The following is a 20,463-nucleotide window of genomic DNA, read 5'->3' on the forward strand; positions in this document are numbered from 1 at the left end:
GGAGAAGAACAAGTATATACATATTGGCCGTATTTCTGGTGAGAATGAGAATTTTACACTGAAACATATCTTGGCCTTGTCTATATTATACGTAAAAACACTGACACCAAATCGGGTTAAAACAGATGCGGAAAAATATTGGGGTTTTGTTTGTGTATGGGTGGACTACTAGACCTCATGAACGGGCCTCCTAATTTTTGTAATATATGCCGCGTTTTCGCGGACCACTCTGGACCGGCTTAGACCGGTCTGGTCTCATAAGTGGTCGCGAGAACAGGCTAATGTCGGTCCGATCCTGTCCGAGCCTCCTATTGGCTGCAAGAGTGATTGGAAGTGACCTAGAAGAATGTCACTATGGTAAGAAATAAAAGATTCTTGCCGAATTCCCAAACAATTTTGGCTGAAACCTGCCTCAAAGGTTCACAGAATACATTTAAAGTTGAAGATGACTGAGTCTGTATTTTTTCGACGAATTTTAAGCTATCCGTTTCCCCTCGAATTTTATTTCGGTCATTAATGCTTTAATAATCTTATTACGTGCGATCTAAAGTAATACAAAGCCTCTACTTCATGGTGAGATTTATTTGGATCCCTTCTTGGATGATCACGGGCTTCCACTAGCGTTAAAAATCTAATTTAAAGCAAACCTTATTCCCAAGTCCGCCACTGTTGACCACCGATGTTTACATCCTGCCACTGACGCACATACGTTTGTGCGCAAACCGGTCTGGCATATGCTAGCTTCAGGGGCAGGACTGCTTTCAACCAGTCTGTACCGGCCTGTCTCTCTAGAACAGCAAAAAGACCAATTAGTTTTTACAGAAGAACCGGTCGATACCGGTTTAAAAGCCTCACAGCCGTCAGAAATATCGCTTCACTTGTAAGACGAACAATTACGAAACTCTTACACATTATCCCGAAAAAAAAAAAAAAAAATGCTGGGTTCTGAACAGCGCTTGACTACATTTTAAAAGTTAGTGTTCACTCTCCCGTTATTTATCGTTATTAAATGGACTGATATTGCTGTCCGCAATAGTACTTTGTGCTGAATTGCGAACTTCATGACGTTTCTTTCCTTAGGCTCCCTGTTCTCTCTCTCCTGCTTATAAATTTCCTTACTTCCAGACTCACTCTCCTGATCTCTCTCTCTCTCTGGATCCACTTCATTTCTTTCGCATTTTCATCGCCCTTTCTATCTCTCTCGACCATTTCCCACCACATTTTCTGACCGAAATACCAAGCTGCCGAAACACCCTGGATAATTGAACAGGGTGCCGAGAGTAAAGCTGGTCCGAAAACACTAGCTGATATGTTTCCCTGTGTAGTGTTGATTTTTGTACGAAGATGAATAAGGAAGGGCCTTGAGAGAGAGAGAGAGAGAGAGAGAGAGAGAGAGAGAGAGAGAGAGAGAGAGAGAGAGAGAGAGAGAGAGAGAGAGAGAGAGAGAGACACACACACACACACACACACACACACACACACACACACACAGACAAAGACAGACAGACAAACAGACAGACAGAGGAAATTGTGTGTGTGTGTGTGTGTGTGTGTGTGTGTGTGAGAGAGAGAGAGAGAGAGAGAGAGAGAGAGAGAGAGAGAGAGAGGTATTGTGTCTGCTCCTGGTGTTGTCCGCTGATATTGGGCTTCTCATCACGGGTTCTTTAAAAATTCGCAGCCCTTGTATTTGAGCGATTTATTTTTAGTGCAACAACTCACTGGTTATCTTTAAGCTATTTTCGTTTTTTTTTTTTTTTTTAAATAGAAACCTAACAATTAAATACATAGGAATTTATATCATTCCTACCACCAAACGATTTTTTGTTCGCTCTGAACGCACCATCAGTAAAGAACGGGCTAATGAGAGCTTTATTTAGTTCCTCCAGTTCGAAAAGTAACTCCAACGCCAATAAAATGGTCTGGAGGCAGCAATAAAATAAAACAAGTCAACTGAGTGCAATTCCTAACCCCCCTCGCAGCTGAAGGCCAGTGTTATGTCAATGCTGGTAGTCTAAAGTGCTGCAAATCTGTTTTAAACCTTCAGTTCAGGAAAGTATTTAATAGTTTATTCTTCAGGTGAGAGAGTTACCGAGCTGGAGATGTTAAATACAGCCTTCAATAAGCTCATCACTGCTGGCGGTCCTTTATACTGAATATAATCATCTGGAAAGCAAGAATAAAATGAAAAATGAGTCATCGAAGAGAAGAGGTAAACAATGGTCCCACCAACATATCATACTGCGCCCCACTACCACCAGAGGGATCTACTGTATGCTGGGATTCTCGTTAGCTTAATAAACTTCAGCATATTCTTTAGTTATTTGTACTGCATTCTACGCCACTGGTATGCTGTTCTCTCTTACTGTATCTATGTCTCTTACATCAACTATATTACATATATAACATACAAAAATATATTAACGTGGTAGATAATGAAATACACTGCAATGGAGGAGGTACCAGGGAGCCTCCTTGCCTGATGACAATTCCCTATACTCGTTTCGCCTTAACTTTGCTGAAATTTTCGTCCTCCTACGGCTTACTTCATATCGGTCAGTGGGAGAAAAAAAAGTGTTATTACTCTTTCCGTAGTACTTCTTTGTGACTGGCATATTCCCGTGTGATTCTCTTCATACAGCTCAGTATTCAAGATCGAGAACTGACAAATCCAGGTCTTCTTTCAAATTTTCCCTATTCATCTCAATTAGCATTATTTATGAGTCCTCCCTCTATTCACTGTGCAGAAGTATGTTGGCAGTAAATTAAAGATTGTTCAATTAATCACCGCGTACGTTAAGTCCCTTGCCATCCCAACCTGAATTCCTGAAATGTCCTCTAAGCATGCAACACAAAACTTGGGAAATCCAATGTACAGTATGGCTATCATTATGCATTATTATGACAACATTGCCTCCTCTATAAATATCTTACATATTTTCAAACTCATAAGTACTTCCTCTTCAACTCAGGATGTACACAATCACCTCTTCCTTAACATCTGATCTCAGCATATCGACGGTAAAATTCCATCTATGATATTATTAAACCTACATCAAAAAGGAAAGTAATAATATCCACGACACTTGTTAGTTCCAATACATAAATGAACAGGAAGAGACGAGCTACATAGCCTCCTGAGCCTAATATAATACGGGCCGCACTGCTGCTTGACACGGGAACTTTGAATACGGGTCGCAATTCCCATGGAGTTTTGTTCCCAAAACCAATTTTTTTTTTTTCCCCCCACCAAAAGTGCACTTCAATCGCCAAGATCACACTAAACGAATCATATTAATATAACATAAGCTAAACGCCTACTAGCGAAGGGGTTAATGAAGAATATATCTAGTTCTTCCCTGACCCTATATCCCATCTGAGGATGTGTGAGGTCACATGAGAAAGGTGGACCCCCCATGCACACGCACGCACGAAAATGCACACGAACACGGGCGCATACGCGCGCGCGCGCACACACGCGCACGCACACACACACACACACACACACACACACACACACACACACACACACACACACACACACACACACACACACACACACACACACACACACACACACACACACACACACACACACACACACACACACACACACACACACACAACCATCCTGGGGGAGAACATAAAGAAAACACTTTTTCTCTCACTAAAAAGAATGCGACTTCAAAAGACCAGCTGGGAAAACATTTGTGTTGGCTGGCCTGAAAGTGACAAGGGGAAATTGTCCATGACTGTGACGACCTGTAACTGATCTGTGGACGTGATATGAAAAGGCAAAGAGACCTGAGAGTGACGAGCTATGACTGTGGTCAGTGAAAGAGACCTAATAGAATGACCAGAGTGACTGAAGAAAATTACATGAGTAACCAGAAGTGACTGGAAATAACCAAAGACAATCTTTGAGTGTGATCTCTTATGGAGAGTGGAACTTACCAAAGTAATCGAATTTTAGCCTAAAAACTGGAAATTACCCAAAAGTGGCCGGAAGCGACCAATCACTGACTTCATAGTCACCCGAGTGACTTGAAAGTGACCTGTGAAAGACATTTAAACTGGAGTCCTGTATAATGACATGAGACCTTCGGAAGTGACCTGTGAGAATGTGAAGGTGACTTCTAATATAACATGGGAAACCCTGCGAATAAGACGTGAGAAAATTACCAATGAAAGTGCCTCATAAAAGACCCTATGAAAGTGACTATGAAACTTAGTGGCCTATGAACGTGACGTACTTCTGATCCATGACAATTTACCGATGAAATTCATCCGTAAAAGTGATCTATTAATGACCAGCTAATGACCTATAAAAGTGATCTGTGGAGGTGCATCATCAAAATAACAGATGAAAGTGGCTAATGAATGGAACATGGGAGACTAAGCTAAAATGGCCTATATGTGGCCTTTTAAAGTGAAATGAGAAACTGGTCTATGAAAGTGGGCCACAATGATCTAAACAAGTAACTTATAAATGTGGCCTTTGAAAGTGACCTATCAATAACCAACTAGTGACTATGAAAGTGACCTATGAGTGATGATTAAAGACGTGACCGAGTAAGACCTGGATAAGAGTAAGTTAAGAAGGTGACCTGTGACAATTCATAACCCTCTCATGGCCGGGACAACTCTGGCATTCTATTCCAGCTATACCAGACGATTTTATTAAGTTGAAAATGAGGTTTGGTTCCCCGAGTTTTCATAAGGCCAGAAGAATTGCTTGTGAATAATATACACTCTTAAACTGTTCCACGTTCTCTCTCTCTCTCTCTCTCTCTCTCTCTCTCTCTCTCTGCCCCAGTGTTTTTTTTTTTTAAGCCCCTTGGGTTGGACGCCAGGTCAGTACAGAAAATATTTTGTTTTCTGTATCTGAGTAGAAATTTTTGTTTATGTGTGAGTCTGACGTTGTGTGTGTGTGTGTGTGTGTGTGTGTGTGTGTGTGTGTGTGTGTGTGTGTGTGTGTGTGTGTGTGTGTGTGTGTGTGTGTGTGTGTGTGTGTGTGTGTGAGAGAGAGAGAGAGAGAGAGAGAGAGAGAGACGACACCTTTTACAGTACATCCTTGAAACTCCCAAGCAATTTTATAAAACTCAGGGAATCGCCACTTATTCTTCCGGTGACGTCCGCTTTCATTTCATTCTTGCCAGTGTCAGACTATTTTATCCAGCTCAGAGAAGATGTCTCGGAGTGAAGGTGTTTGTATGGATGCCTAAATAAAAACACGTGAAGTCTGCTATCATTACGACTGCATACGCAGCGCAAGGGAATTATGCACTGGGTTCGATTTGTGTGTCTTCACAAGATAATGGAAAAACTACTGGATGGAACTGTAACAAATCTGGAATAAAGACAGGATCATCAGTCGAACGAGTAATCAAATTTTTGCCGAAAATGGTCGAAAACAGGGTTAATTTATGCACTATTGATCTAATTTGAGCCTCCCTTGGTGGAAGACTTGATGATGGTCAGGCAAGACTGAGGTAAACCGATTTTGAGAATAGCAGGTCTAAGGTCACAGGACAGGGTCAAAGGTTGAGCTTTTGAGTTTTTATTTTTTTTCAACTCTCGTCATTGGCTTTAGAGCGCGTTTCCTGAGGCCCAGTAGTCCTCCTACGTACCATACACCTCCACATGTTACCACTTCGGCACTAACACCCACCGTCCATACTAAATACATGCTAAGGTTGTTTCATACAGGACTGGTGTACTGGTATTAGTGGCAACGTTTTTACGACATGTCGACGGGTCTTATGGTACATCAGTAAAGTGTTCTTTAACGAAATTCATATTATTAAATTGTTCCCTGCCCCAGCCGGGATTCGCACCCGCGTCCACTGGCAGCGCAGACCATCTCTGCCAACTTGGTCACCGCCTCCCCGCTTTATAGAGCGCGGACGTTTACTTTGCGAGTATTCTATCTTGCTTAGAATTTAAACCATCCCAGTATGTGATCAACTAGGATGAACAGAAAAAACAATAAGAATTATTACCTTCAGTATATCAGGATCTACCTCCTGATGTCGCATCCTGTCAGCAGTGATAATAATACACAATGATTACCTATTCTAATACTGTAATCTTTTTATCTCTATATTCAGCCTAACAGCCTTCACTGACATCACCACTACAAGAGGTGTCCTATACGATAAATAAACATGTGTGGAGGCAGCATTATATAGTTCTAAAATACGCCATCGTAGTGAGGGTAGCAAAATAATCCACACTAACAATGAAAGGATTAACAAAAAAACATCGCCAAGCATCTTTGTCCCTGATCAGTAACGTCGCTTCCTCGCAAGACACGTCATCCTCCCTCACCTTCTCCCTCAACCAAATTTGTAGAAACATACATTTTTTCGAAAAGGAGAGATTTCCCTAACTATAAGAATAAAGTGGAGATACAAATGGGGAAAATGAGTAATGGGAGGGGAGACGAGAAAGATATAGCTCTCTCTCTCTCTCTCTCTCTCTCTCTCTCTCTCTCTCTCTCCTTTCCCCTCCTAGCCAATTACTACTTTTTTCTATCCCTCGGCTTTACCTGCATCTCCCTTTTTTTATTCCCTCCCCCTCCCTCTACATTTCGTTTCTTCCTTCCCCTCCTTCTCCCCCTCATCTTCCATCCCTCAACATCTTCCAATCTCTCCCTCTCTCTCTCTCTCTCTCTCTCTCTCTCTCTCTCTCTCTCTCTCTCGCCCGCCTTACTTTTCTTTCTGCGTATAACCCCTCCAATAAGGTCACCGTGGTCTGTGTATCTATGTAACTTTTCTATTCCACACCAATTCCTTTCTTTCTCCCTCCTGCCTTCCTGCCTGCTTCCCTCTTCTTATTTCTCTCAGGTTCTTCCTTCTTTCCTTCCCTTCCTCTACCTTTTTCCCTCTTGCCTTTCTGCCCTCCATCCTACCTACATCTTACCTCCCTCCCTCCTTCTACTCTCCCTTTTCTACCTTCCTCCTACCTTTCACCCTCCCTCCTTTCCTCCTTCCTTTTACCCTCCCCTTTCTCCCTCCCTCCTGCCTTTCACCCTTCCTCCCTCCGTCTACCCTGCCCCTCTCTGCTTTCCTTTGCCCTACTCTCTCCCTGTCCCTGTTTTACCTCCATTTGTCCTGCATCCTTTCCTTATTCCTCCCAATCCTCCCTCCCTCCCTCCCTTCCATCTGTCTCCCTTCTCTCCTCCACTCTGCCCCACTTTTCTCTCCCTCCTTTCCTTCCTCCTTCCATGTCCTTGCTCCCTTCATCCTGCTCCCAGTACGCCATTTTCTGCCTCTCTCTCTCTCTTTCTCCCGTCCTACCGCCCTCCTCCCTCCTTCCCCTAATGCCTCCTTCCTGTTCTCGCTTCTCCCCTGCCTTAGTTATTTATCTATTAGGTTACTCATTTTACTTTACAGTTTTTTCTTTCAGGGTATTCAAACTGGTAACTTATAAATAAAGTATTATAGATTGTAACGTTTCCCTTTCAGTCTTTCCTATATAATTTCCATAATAGTTTTTCAATGCTGCATGGTGGTCCTTCTCAGTTTTTCATGCCAGCTTTACCTGGAGGGTCTGGAGGGCGGGGGGAAGCCTTCTCTCTTTACTATCCTTATCCTTCAGCACGTAGAATTAGATCTCGTAGTCACAGTCTACTCTGCAACAAGCAGTCGAAAGGACCATAAGGTCTGTTGCTGTTTGCTCTCCATTGTATTCCTTCGTACTCTCCTTCCTTTTCTCTCTCCCCCTCCTCCCTCCCTCCCTCTCCCTTCGTCTTAGCTGCCTACATCCGGTCTCTCGATGACCTAATTTTCTTTGACAGGGTGTTTAGCACCAAGACAAGAGGACAGTGTGTGAAACAGAAAGCAATGGTAGTAGATAGCTGCACCTCTCTCTCTCTCTCTCTCTCTCTCTCTCTCTCTCTCTCTCTCTCTCTCCGAACACCTTTTTCCATCCCCCCACTCCCTCCCGGCACCTTCCCCCCCTTCTCCCCCATAACTCTCGCATCAACAAGTGGTGGTGGGGGAGTGGCAGAGGCAGGCCCTGAGTCGCCTTTCTTGCCTTCCTTCATACCAGCCTCCCTGCCTCACTATCTACCCTTCACCCTCTCCCCCACTTACTTAACTCTCTCTCTCTCTCTCTCTCTCTCTCTCTCTCTCTCTCTCTCTCTCTCTCTCTCTCTCTCTCTCTCTCTCTCTCTCTCTCTCTCTCTCTCATCCTTTCCTCTCCTCTTTTCTCTTTCCCTCTACCTGTTCATCCACACCGGAATACATATATCAGTACAAGAAGCCTGGCCTGTAAAGATAATTTCTTATGGAAACTAAGAGAACATTAATTGTAATTCCCTCATGGTTGACAGAACTCTTGTATTCTATCCCAGCAAATGCCGTACGACTGCACAATACTCAGCCAAGTGCGAGTCACAGATGCATGAGTAAATTCTGTCACCATCAACCCTCCCGTGACCCGGACAACACTAGTATTCTAATTAACGTCAGGCGATTCAATTAGCCACTTGCGAGTTTGGGCCACAAGGAGGCTGAAAACACCGGCAATGATAATTTTCGTAGTATTAGAACAAATCGCGTTTACAACAGAAAAACGTCCGTAGCATTAGAACAAATCGCGTTTACAACAGAAAAACGTCCGTAGCATTAGAACAAATCGCGTTTACAACAGAAAAACGTCATGTGGAAATAGCACTGACAATACCAAGTATTTGCTAAAGAATGCTAGGAAGAATTAAGGAATACAAAATGCCGAAGACCGTTCACCTTCTGAGAGTGCTTGTGAAATTGTTCATTTTCCTTATTTACGGCAAATCGAAGCACAACACTGGTCATCAAGTACTTTATATTATGCCAAAGCTATTTGACACGATATTTATATATTTTAAACACGATTTATGGTAGCAATACAAAATTTTTCACTGGCGATATTTTCAGCTGCTTTGTTGGCTAAAATCCGCATGTGGCCAATTCAGCCGAGAGTATCCCCCCTCCCTTCTATTATCTATATTTTTTGACGTTGCCATTGTGATTAATGTAGGCAAAGATACGTAATGGCCACTCTGGTATATACCGGCTCAAGTTCTAAATTACAGCATTAACACATTTCAACAGCCAGCTTTTATAGGTGCTTAGGGTCACTGATGATGGATGTTTGCTTTATACCATCGTTCTTGCCTTCTCCACTGTCCATAATAATAAACTACAGTACATTCAATATATACCCATTCATTACAAAACTTACTGTTACTACAATACTAACTCTATAGATTACAATATGCGCTAAATGGTTAAATTTCACTGACTGTCTTACAATAATAAAGATGCAATGGGTAGGTGTTGGTAGGTTTTCCACTGACTGAAAGCCGTGTTTCTCAGTCCTACGGGCTAGTTGGCCTTTAGAACTCTAAGACATGGCTTGAAAGTGTATGTTAGACCTGTCCGCCCATCTCGGGTGTGTGCAAGACGGCCGCTACAGTACAAGCATAAAGTCATTAATTTACCCTCATACTATCGCTTCCTTCCTCCCATCTACTCTCTCTCTCTCTCTCTCTCTCTCTCTCTCTCTCTCTCCCTCCCAGTACAAAAGAAAGGATTGCCCAGCGAGACTATGGAAGCAGTGGAGCCTCACAGAGCACGGAGCCTCTGCTGCTGACATCTGTTTAACAGGCTGAGAGAGAGAGAGAGAGAGAGAGAGAGAGAGAGAGAGAGAGAGAGAGAGAGAGAGAGAGAGGGAGAGAGAAGGTGAAAGAATGGGAGGGCGAAAAACGAAATGATGTGGAGAGAGAGAGAGAGAGAGAGAGAGAGAGAGAGAGAGTGAAAGAACAGCAGGGCGAAAAACGAAATGATGTGGAGAGAGAGAGAGAGAGACAGAGACAGAGAGAGAGAGAGAGAGAGAGAGAGAATGGCAGGGCGAAAAACGAAATGATGTGGAGAGAGAGAGAGAGAGAGAGAGAGAGAGAGAGAGAGAGAGAGAGAGAGAAAGAAAGAATGGCAGGGCGAAAAACGAAATGATGTGTAGAGAGAGAGAGAGAGAGAGAGAGAGAGAGAGAGAGAGAATGTTCATTCAGCCGCTCATGTTTTTTCACTCCACAGTTAATTGCGTAGGTGTATCCTTACGTTCTACGCACACACACACACACACACACACACACACACACACACACACACACACACATTCCTCCTCCCATCCTTACACACTCCTCCAATTCCCCATCTATTCCTTCCCTCACTGAACCCCTATCAATTTTCACTCCCCCTATTTGCACACACACTCAACCTCAGACGTCTCCTCTACCTCCTATCCCTGCCTCACTTTCATTCCTCATCATCATCATCCCCAATCCCAACCATCCTTAAATTCTTTCTATATCCCCATACACATCCCTCTTCCTGGTGTTCCCCTCCCCCTTCATATCTAGGCCCACCCCCTCTCCTCCCCAACCCCTCATTCCCCACTCTGTCACTTCGTACTCACCCACACACACTCTTTGCCCCTCCTACCTTTCCCCACTTTATAAACTGTATGTTACTTGAAACTCATCTCTCATTCTCCTCTCTTCCCTTTCAGTTCTACTTTAATTCCTTTCTCTTTCCCTTCGCTTCCCTCTCCCCATATCACCAACTCCTTCCCCTTTGCCACTCCCCGGCTCTCCCAATTCTTTCTACCCTCCCTCCGTGTTTCGTACTCCCATCCACTCTCACACACACACCCTAACTTATTCAACCTCCACACCCACCCGCACCATTTCCCATACCCACTTCCATTCATTCGCCTATTCTTACGCTCTCTCACATACACAGACCGGTATGTGTCTATGTGAAAAAAAAAAAAGGTATATAAACAGAAAAGCTTTGACCTCATTTGGACCCAAACTTGGTGGAAGGGATAAGGATCACCTGTTAAGAACAAAAGGTCAATGGCCAATGACACATGGTAAGGTCAGTTTATACAATCTTCATACAATGTCGACCAAAGTTTGTGGACGAATTCAGGGTGCGGCAAAGACAAAAGGATTCAGTTTTAAGAACAGTGTCATGGTCTAGGTCAAAGGGAAAGGTCAAAGGTCAAGGTCACATTGCAATGTCAGCTTTTAAAATTTTTTATACGACTTAGACCAAACTTGGTCAGGCAAGAATGAAGTAATTCGATTTTGAGAGCAATCGGTTGAAGGCAGTCACAGGACGAAGTAAGATGTGCAGCCCTTAAAACCATAACGTGAGCGACGATGTTGCATTTTAAGTTCTAATGATCATCACCATCATCATCGCTGCTACTACTACTACTACTACTACTACTTGTAATAGCAGCAGCAGTTGTAGTTGTACCAGTAGTACTATCCTCATCATTAACATCATCATCATCATCATTATTATTATTATTATTATTATTATTATTATTATTATTATTATACACACTTTCTCCTTCCCTCACTCCACCTACAATCTCTCTCTCTCTCTCTCTCTCTCTCTCTCTCTCTCTCTCTCTCTCTCTCTCAACAATTTTTGTCCCAAACATCGTGAATGCAGTTTCAGAAGGGGGAACTAAAGAAAAAAGCCCCTAGTGGGCGAGATGTAAGGCTGGGGAGACCGAGTATTTAATGAAGCCTAAAGTGGGTTTGTGGCTACGTAATTGCCTTCATTGTGCGGATTTAACGCCGTGCTAAGGGAACTAATTAGAGAGAAGAGGGGGGTATGGGGGAGCGAGAGGCAGGGAAGGGGTGGCTGTGAGACGAATGGGGTACGGTTGGGTGATATGGGAAGGAGAGAGCAAAGGCAAGGGAGGGGAAGGGTGACAGGAGTATGAAGCAAGTGTAAGAGACTCTGACTCACTGTATATATACAGAGAGATAGATAGATATACACACTAGTGCTTGCCCGCGAAAAATTTGCGAGACTAACAGCCTTTCCATAACAAAATGCTTGCAAATACCGTTATCTTTGTTTCCATATCGCTACAGAGCCAACAAGGACCATTTCTGTCCAAAAAATCGAAAAAGTATTTTCGTATAATTTCACGTGTCACGATTTCCGACTATTTCGCGTCATCCGCCGCGCGTGATCGCCAAAATTTTTGTTTGGTATTTTTCTGACACTCCTTGAACTTGCCTCGGCCTCATGCAAGAAGACTTAGGTCGATATATATTACCGTTCTCGTGAAAGAAACAAACGCATACTGAGACATTTTCGCATGTCGCAATTTCCGACAATTTCGCGTATTCTCGTCGTGAGCAATCGCCAAAATCTTTGCTTGGCATTCTCTGTCATCGCCCCAGCCTAATGCAAAGAACAATTATGTCGATATCTATTATCATTCTCGTGAAAGAAACGAACAAATGCACATACTGACATACATACACAGCTTGACTTTATAAAATATATATATATATATATATATATAATGTTTATTTATTTAGCTACACACACATACAAAGTACCTTGGGACTAGAAACCGTTCAGGGTCTTTACTCGGGACGACGTACTAACATCAGGAGGTAATTCATAGGTAATTATCACTAGTAAAGGTGATAACTTAGGTCAACGCGAGTCCAGTGCTTAACCCTTATGAAGCTGTTGTTACCGATGACCTACTGAATAAAAATTTCTATAATTCACTCCCAAGGTCATCAGTGACTGGGCTTCCGTAACTGTTGAGAATTGAACTCATGTTTAGAATTAGCCCGAAGTTAATGCAGCAAGTCTCGGAACAAAGTGTGTGTGTGTGTGTGTGTGTGTGTGTGTGTGTGTGTGTGTGTGTGTGTGTGTGTGTGTGTGTGTGTGTGTGTGTGTGTAGAGAGAGAGAGAGAGAGAGAACCTTGAAGACAACAGTGATCCAGTATCGCATCGTTGTCAACCATCCCGTCGCGTTTTTTTTTTTTTTTCTTTTTGCCTACGTCGCCAAATACCAAACCTATGAGAGCAACGCATGATAATTTTGTACTTGTTCATGGAGAAAACCGCCACAACCCTTCAATGCCCTCAAAATCACTAATTCTTCAGCACCAATTTTCATACGGTATACTTTCCTGACCGCTCCCCACACTCCATCAATAATCTCAGCTAATCCCATCCATCCACAACAATAAACAGCAAACCCCTAATAACACTCCATCAATAATCTCAGCTAATCCCATCCATCCACAACAATAAACAGCAAACGCCTAATAACAACACTTCCCTTTACTTCTTTACTAGATCATTCAACTGGAAGCTCAATAATATACGAATGTTAACCTCTTACATCCGTCGCTGTCTTCTTTTTTTCTTGTTTTTCCTTACTATTTATACACCTTAAGACACTTTTGAAGGTTGAGGGGTTAGGTCCAGCCTTCACTAGAAACCTTACTGCTGTAGGTCCGTCTTAAAATTGAGGGAAATCGTCTTATGGTCGCAAAATTAAAAAAAAAAATACATCACCGATTTCATGGGATTCAGTGCCTAATAAGTGAGGGAAAGTCGAATGCATTTTAACTTCTTCAGTCAAATGACAATTATTATTATTATGGTTTGTTCTCGCTACTTCCAGGTGATATAACTGAATTTCTAGTATTGATGGAAGTTAGTGAAGGCCATATCCAGCCTTCTCCAGTGTGGAAAGTCTCTCCAAAGTTTAATTAAAAAGTTTGAAGATAACGAGAGTATGAGTATAAAATGCGCCACAAGATTGAAGGTGCTGAAACTAATAAGATCCACATATCACACCAATTCTTTTTTTCTTTTTTGTACAAGCTTCCTCTATCATATTGTTTGATAAGTTAATTTCTCCACTCTGATGGGGACTTTGTATAGTTAAATTTTGGTACCAGGCTAGGATATTCGCCTATAGTGAAGAAACTGATGACTGCAACTAACTCCACCAGTTCATTAAATCTCTCCTAAAGTGAATACAGCCACCTACAGACAGCAAGAATAAACACAAGCCTTTGGTTTTCTCTTCTATCTATCTATCTATTGCCAGACGCCTCAATCCCGTTTGGGGTCACCACAAACAAATCGCCTCCAAGTCGCCCTGTCCCCCGCCATTTCACTGCCCTGCTCCCAACTCACACCTCCCTCTCTCATATACTTCTCCACCCCATCCCTCCATCTCATCCTCGGCCTCCCCCTCCCCCTTCCCCCCTTCACTCCACTCACATACACTCTCTTCGTCAGTCTTTCACCCTCCATCCTCTCCACATGGCTGCAGCTAAATGATCAAAGGCCGTTTCGGGGACGCCTCTTATAATAGGGTGGTGGTTACTCAAGGCTCTGTTTGAACTCCTCGTACACAAGTGGTTAAAGACGATATATATGAACAATACATAAGTGAACTATAATTATGCCTATCGTCTGTCTGTCGGTCTGTATATCTGGAACATTATGGAAAAATTACTTGATGGACCTACACTAAATCTGCACTGATGGATTAGGACTATTAGAAGAACAAGCTGTTAAATTTGGACGAAAAAATCAAACGTCATGACCAAAATGGAGGAGGGAGCTGCGGGGATGAAGGTATGCGCTCTCGCCTGGATAAATTCGTAAAGTGTTAGCCTAAGTAACTTTCTCAGTGTACCAAAATAATAATAATAATAATAATAATAATAATAATAATAATAATAATAATAATAATAATAAAAATAATAATAATAATAAAAATTATAATAATAAAAATAATAATAATAATAATAATAATAGTAAGACTCTGAAACCTTTAACTCTTCAAACCTGTCTCAGTTACACAATTTTTTCTGCTGTTAGCTTGAATAAAATATCTAGTATCACCTACCAAAGAAAAAATTTTAAAAGACTAATCTAGAAAATGCAAAAGACCACATCTGTTTTCTTTTTCGGTCAAGCCTGTTTAATTACTTCAAGCAGAATCACAAATTTACCCTAAGTGATTGATAAATGAACATGAGAAATACAAAATGATGATGACGATGACGATGACGACGATGACGATGAGGCGTTTTGTCTGCGGCCACCCTTTGCGGGATTAGGGCGTCGGGCTATAGATGGATAGATAGATTTTTATTATTATTATTATCGTAAATGAAAAGCCAGCCATCAAAGCTAAGAGAGGTTTCCTAAGCTGAATAAAATCGCCTGGGGGTAGAATGAATCACAAAAACGCATCGGATGGACAACTTATACTTCAAATACACTGCAAAATGAGCGCCAGGTAAATACATAATATAAACAGAATAAGAAATAAAAAAAAAAGTATATTCAAACCACGTGATCAAAACCAAACACCACCGAACCGAATCGTGTGGGAAATAAAAGTGGAGACAACCCTGCTAACGAGGCGCCATCTTGGTCCCCCCGGGAGAAGCCACTTTGCGGCCATGTTGGGGCGCCGGGCCTCTCTGATAACGCCGCCATCTTGCCACGCCCGTCGGTTGGATGGGGGTTAAGTGGCTGGCGGAAATGGCGATAAGACGCAGATAAGTCGCCATATTGGTGTGTGTGTGTGTGTGTGTGTGTGTGTGTGTGTGTGTGTGTGTGTGTGTGTGTGTGTGTGTGTGTGTGTGTGTGTGTGTGTGTGTGTGTGTGTGTGTGTGTGTGTGTGTGTGTGTGAGAGAGAGAGAGAGAGAGACAGACAGACAGACAGACAGAGACAGACAGACAGACAGACAGAGACAAAGAGAAACACATTTGAAAGGTGTTTTATGTTTTCTTTGTTAGTTATCAATTTCCACACACATTCAGTTAACCAAATTATACCCAAGAATATATAATTACCTGCAGTGTATAACGTGATTATCGGGATTACCATCGCTGTTGGTATTATTATTATTATTATTATTATTATTATTATTATTATTATTATTACTACTACTACTCCTACTACTACTACTCCTACTACTACTACTACTACTACTACTACTATTATTATTATTATTATTATTATTATTGTCATTATTATTATAGCTTAGTATCATACCACTTGCTCACAAACGGCGATGGGGTATACTTAAAAAACACCTAAAGCGTCTCTGGTCTATCATGACAAAGATCCCTAACCCAGTTCAGTTCAGTTGACGGTCAAGTGTAATCAGACAGGAGGGTTGATGGCAGGAGTGACAAACAAGACTCATCCCTACCTCGCAGCTATAAGGTTCGTGGGATTTCATGCAGCCACGTCTAAGTTTTCAGGTTGAGAGATCATCTTAGTTCCGTCAGTCGATGATAAACCAACTACAGTGAAGGCAGAGGCCAAGGTGACATCGAGGCGATTTGTTTGTTGCCAGCCCTTCCGGAGTTAAGGCGTCTGGCTACACACAGATTGGAAGACAGATAGATACTAATTGTGACTGATTTTACTGACTGACTGATAAATAAATAAACAGACAGAGATAAATAGATAGATTATGCGTGCCTGTCATGAAAAGCACCCACTCTCGCAGACAAAGACAATGGAAAGTTTACCTTTAAATAATGTAGAACTGGGTACACCTTTCAGCAACGTGATGAGTTACACAACGCTGTGAAGTGTGCAGGATGGAGGGGAGGGTACTGTTCCCCACCAATGCACTAAAAACATTGTAGAGCAGACAGGCTTCGGGCAGCCTAACAACCCAGAAATTAAAAGACCCATTGCACTCCGGCACTTTCTATTATGTTCTTCCTCTCTCTATGATTTCGGGCTTACGAGTAGTCTTTTGAAACTACGGTTTAAATACAGTCTTCATTAATTCCTCCATTACCGCGGAGCTTTCACAGAACCAAATAAAATGCCAGGTAGCGGCAACAACTGTGCGTACGAGTAAAGAGATCTAACCGTATGGCAGAGGACAAAAAATATTGTCACTGCTGACAAGCTTCGCTCACCATGATGCACCTCACAATTTTATAACTAATTTTTCTACAGTATATTCAGTTATTATCACGCGGCAGTTATATCACCAGCACCAACAGCAGCATCTCTCTCTCTCTCTCTCTCTCTCTCTCCAGCATATTCAATTATCACCATGCGACAATTATATCGCCAGAACTAACAGCAATACCCATTACCACGCCCTCGCCCCTCACTCCCACTCAGTCGCTGTCTCCCCTCGCCTTTCTCTCGCTCTCCCACTTTCCCCTCTTTGTTTTTTAGACCTCCCCCCCCCCACACACACACACTTTCCCGCTCTTCTTCTCACTCCCCCCTCACCTCCGTGGCCTCCCCCACATCCACCGCAGAAGGGTAAAGTAATAGGGCGTAGGAAGAGGGTAGGGCAGCTCATTTCCTAAACCCTCAACCTTCCCCTCCCACCCCGCCACCCTCTCCCTCTCCCAGTCATCCACTCCCTCGCTTTTTAGTACTCTCCTCTCCTAATCATCCCCCCTCTTTCACTCCCCCTTCATCATATTCCCCTCTTCCTCCCTCCTTCCCTTCCTCACATCTACTGTGTAGTCAGGGGGAAAAAGTTCACTTATTTTTCCACTGTGTTTACTGTACTTGACACTTAGGGCATGCAGTCACTTTCCTCCCTGATGTATCATATCAAGCGGAATCACCAATAGGCAGAGAAACATAGCAAGCCTCTATCGGACTGGGAATACAGGCAGGCAGAGGGAAGAGATAGCAGGTGAAATATTATGCAAACACTGTCCCATACTGTACCACTCTCACTCATTCCCCATCACTTCCCCTCATCCTCTCACCCCCCTCCCTGATACCAACTCATTACCTCCCTTCCTTCCCCTCCTCCCCCCACACAAACTCTCATCACAAAACTCTCTCTTCTGGTCACACACTTTCTCCTCTCTTCTCTCTCATTCTCCCTCACTTCCTTTCACGTCTCCTACCCTTCCCGACACCCGCTATATCCCTCACTTCCTCCCTCCCCTCACAGCACTCCCCCAAAACACTCTCACCCCTTAATCCCACCCCTCTTCCCCCACAGTACTCTCTCTCCACTCACATAATTGCAATCACACTCACGTCCACTGAAAAAGTAGTAGTATTAAGTTTGTGTACTAATCCTCTCCCTCCAGGCTTCCATCATCGTGTTCTCGTATTCTCCCTCCCTTACCCTCTCCCTGACACCCTCCCTCCCAAACCGCTACCCTCACGCCCTCAACCCATCCTCCCTCACCTACGCCCTCAAACCACCACTCCCTCCCTCCTCCATCGCCACCCACCTACACCACCCCTCATCCCCACCCACTCACCCCTCCCTCCCTCACCCCAACCTCACACCTTCCTCCTTCGCCCAAACCTCATCCTCTCTCTCTCTCTCTCTCATCATACATATATCTCATCTATCCCCACCCTCACCTTCAATCCACTCCTTTTCACCCCAGCTTCACAAAAGCCCATTCCTTTTTGCCCTCACATCCATAAATTCACTTCCATGGCACTTCTCACCATATCTTTATCCCGATCATCCCCACTCCCCAGCCCTCTTCTCATCCCACGCCCTAACTTTCACACCATTCCCTAACGCCCATCCTTCCTCGGTATTTCATCTATTCACAAAATTAACATTTGGACTGGATGAGCATGTGCAAAGTATGCGTTGTACACAATCATCACTTTTTGCACTTATACACCCTCCCTCACTTTTCAAAATGTAACTGTGATAAAAAAAAAAAAAACATACACACACACAATATATATATATATATATATATATATATATATATATATATATATATATATATATATATATATATATATATATATATATATATATATATAATATATTCTACGTACGAGTGTGATTAAGACGTACATGTAAGTCACTGCCCTAGTTACGACTTGCACACGAATCTTTATTAGTTTTCACTGTTTGATTACAAGTGATATTCTTAAACAAAAAAAATAATGTGTAAAATTTGCTTCTGGAATGAGTGAGTGTGTGAGTGAATGAAATAGCCGGGACGCGAGTGAAAAGTATTGAAAAATGACCAGTGATAAATAACGTGTGTATGACTGATGAGGGTGTGGATGACAGAGAAAGAGAGAGAGAGAGAGAGAGAGAGGATTTGCTGACTATAGGCCTATATAGTTTGGCAATGTCAGCTGTTGTTTAGTGTATATACTTTATTTGCATTTAATTAACAGAAGATAAATGAACTTTTGATAACCGCACCCAGTCCAACCGTATTCACCATCCCAACACATCCCCAAATGTGGCATATGTCTTTGGATACACATCTCAGACACAAACCAGATGCACACCACACACACCTCACGATGTGAGGACACAAAAATTTCATAACACACTATAGTGTGTTAATATGTATTTTATGTAATACGGAGGTTGGAAGAAAGTCGTGCCTAAGTTGGAGAGATCTGGAGGAAACAGCAATGCACATTCTAGCTAGGGAATTTCGCACACAGCACAGTATGACACCGGATGGGAAAATCCACAGTCGCAGAAAGTACCTTCACACGTGCCCTCACGCATGACACAACCTGTCATATACAAGGGAAATTGGAGAGACAGGGCAGAAGGGGTTAGGAGAGAGAGGAGGCACGGTGGGAAAGGCAGGAGGAGAGCTCAAGGAGTTAGCAAGCGTAAAAGGTTCTCGCCTCAGTACTGCTCTTGTGAAGTTACCTTCCTCTGGAGACAAAACTGCAGTCAAACCCCAGACCCATCTTTATCTTTCTCCTGCCTTCCACGACAACAACAACTTGACCATTCTCTCCTCTTAAAATCCCTACAATCTAACACATTTTTGGAAACGCTCGGCGACGGCTACGATACTGTTACCTCAAATACGCCCCGGTGAATGTGGGAAAAACTGATGGAACTGAACACGCGACCTTCTCAAAATTCGGCTGTTGCAGTTTTCTGGATTTCATGCTTTAAAATGTCAGTGAATCAATAACTGACACAGTTATGGACACACACTGGATTTGCCGTCCCCCTTGGTGCACAATAAAAAAAAAAAAAAATCGATACGGTAAGCATACACTGCCACATATCTACACATATAGCTTGTTAAATTCACAACTACATAACTACACACACACACACACACACACACACACACACACACACACAAACTTTTATTTCCACACAAACAAACACTCATACCTCCTCCCTATAATTCACCTCCCTATATATATATATATATATATCCCTCGAACAGATATACACTCACCAGGATATTATTAAAGCGAAAAGAATACCTATCTTCTGCCATCATTATTTTTTACACATTTTTTAAAACTCACTAACTCACCCTTTTTTCCTCTGCCCGCCACTGACCCCTCTCTCCTAAGCTCATCTACTTTCCTCTGCCCCCTCCCCTCATCATTTCCCTTCCCTTACCATCATCTACCCTCTACACCTATCCTATTCATGTCCCTTCTTCCTTCCTCTTACCCCTCTCACTTCTATACCTCCAACCTCCCTTTCCCCCCTTCTAACCCTTTTACCTCTCTCCCCTTCCCTTGCTTCTTCTCCTCCCATCTTGTCCCTCCCTCTACTCCCTCTCTCTTCCTCTCTCTCCCCCTGATCCTCCCCCTTCTATCCCCTACCCCCTCCTTCCCCCG

The sequence above is a fragment of the Coenobita brevimanus genome, chromosome 89 (assembly GCF_032717465.1).
Source record: "Coenobita brevimanus isolate Jiangsu-jjx chromosome 89, ASM3271746v2, whole genome shotgun sequence".
Taxonomy (NCBI): domain Eukaryota; kingdom Metazoa; phylum Arthropoda; class Malacostraca; order Decapoda; family Coenobitidae; genus Coenobita; species Coenobita brevimanus.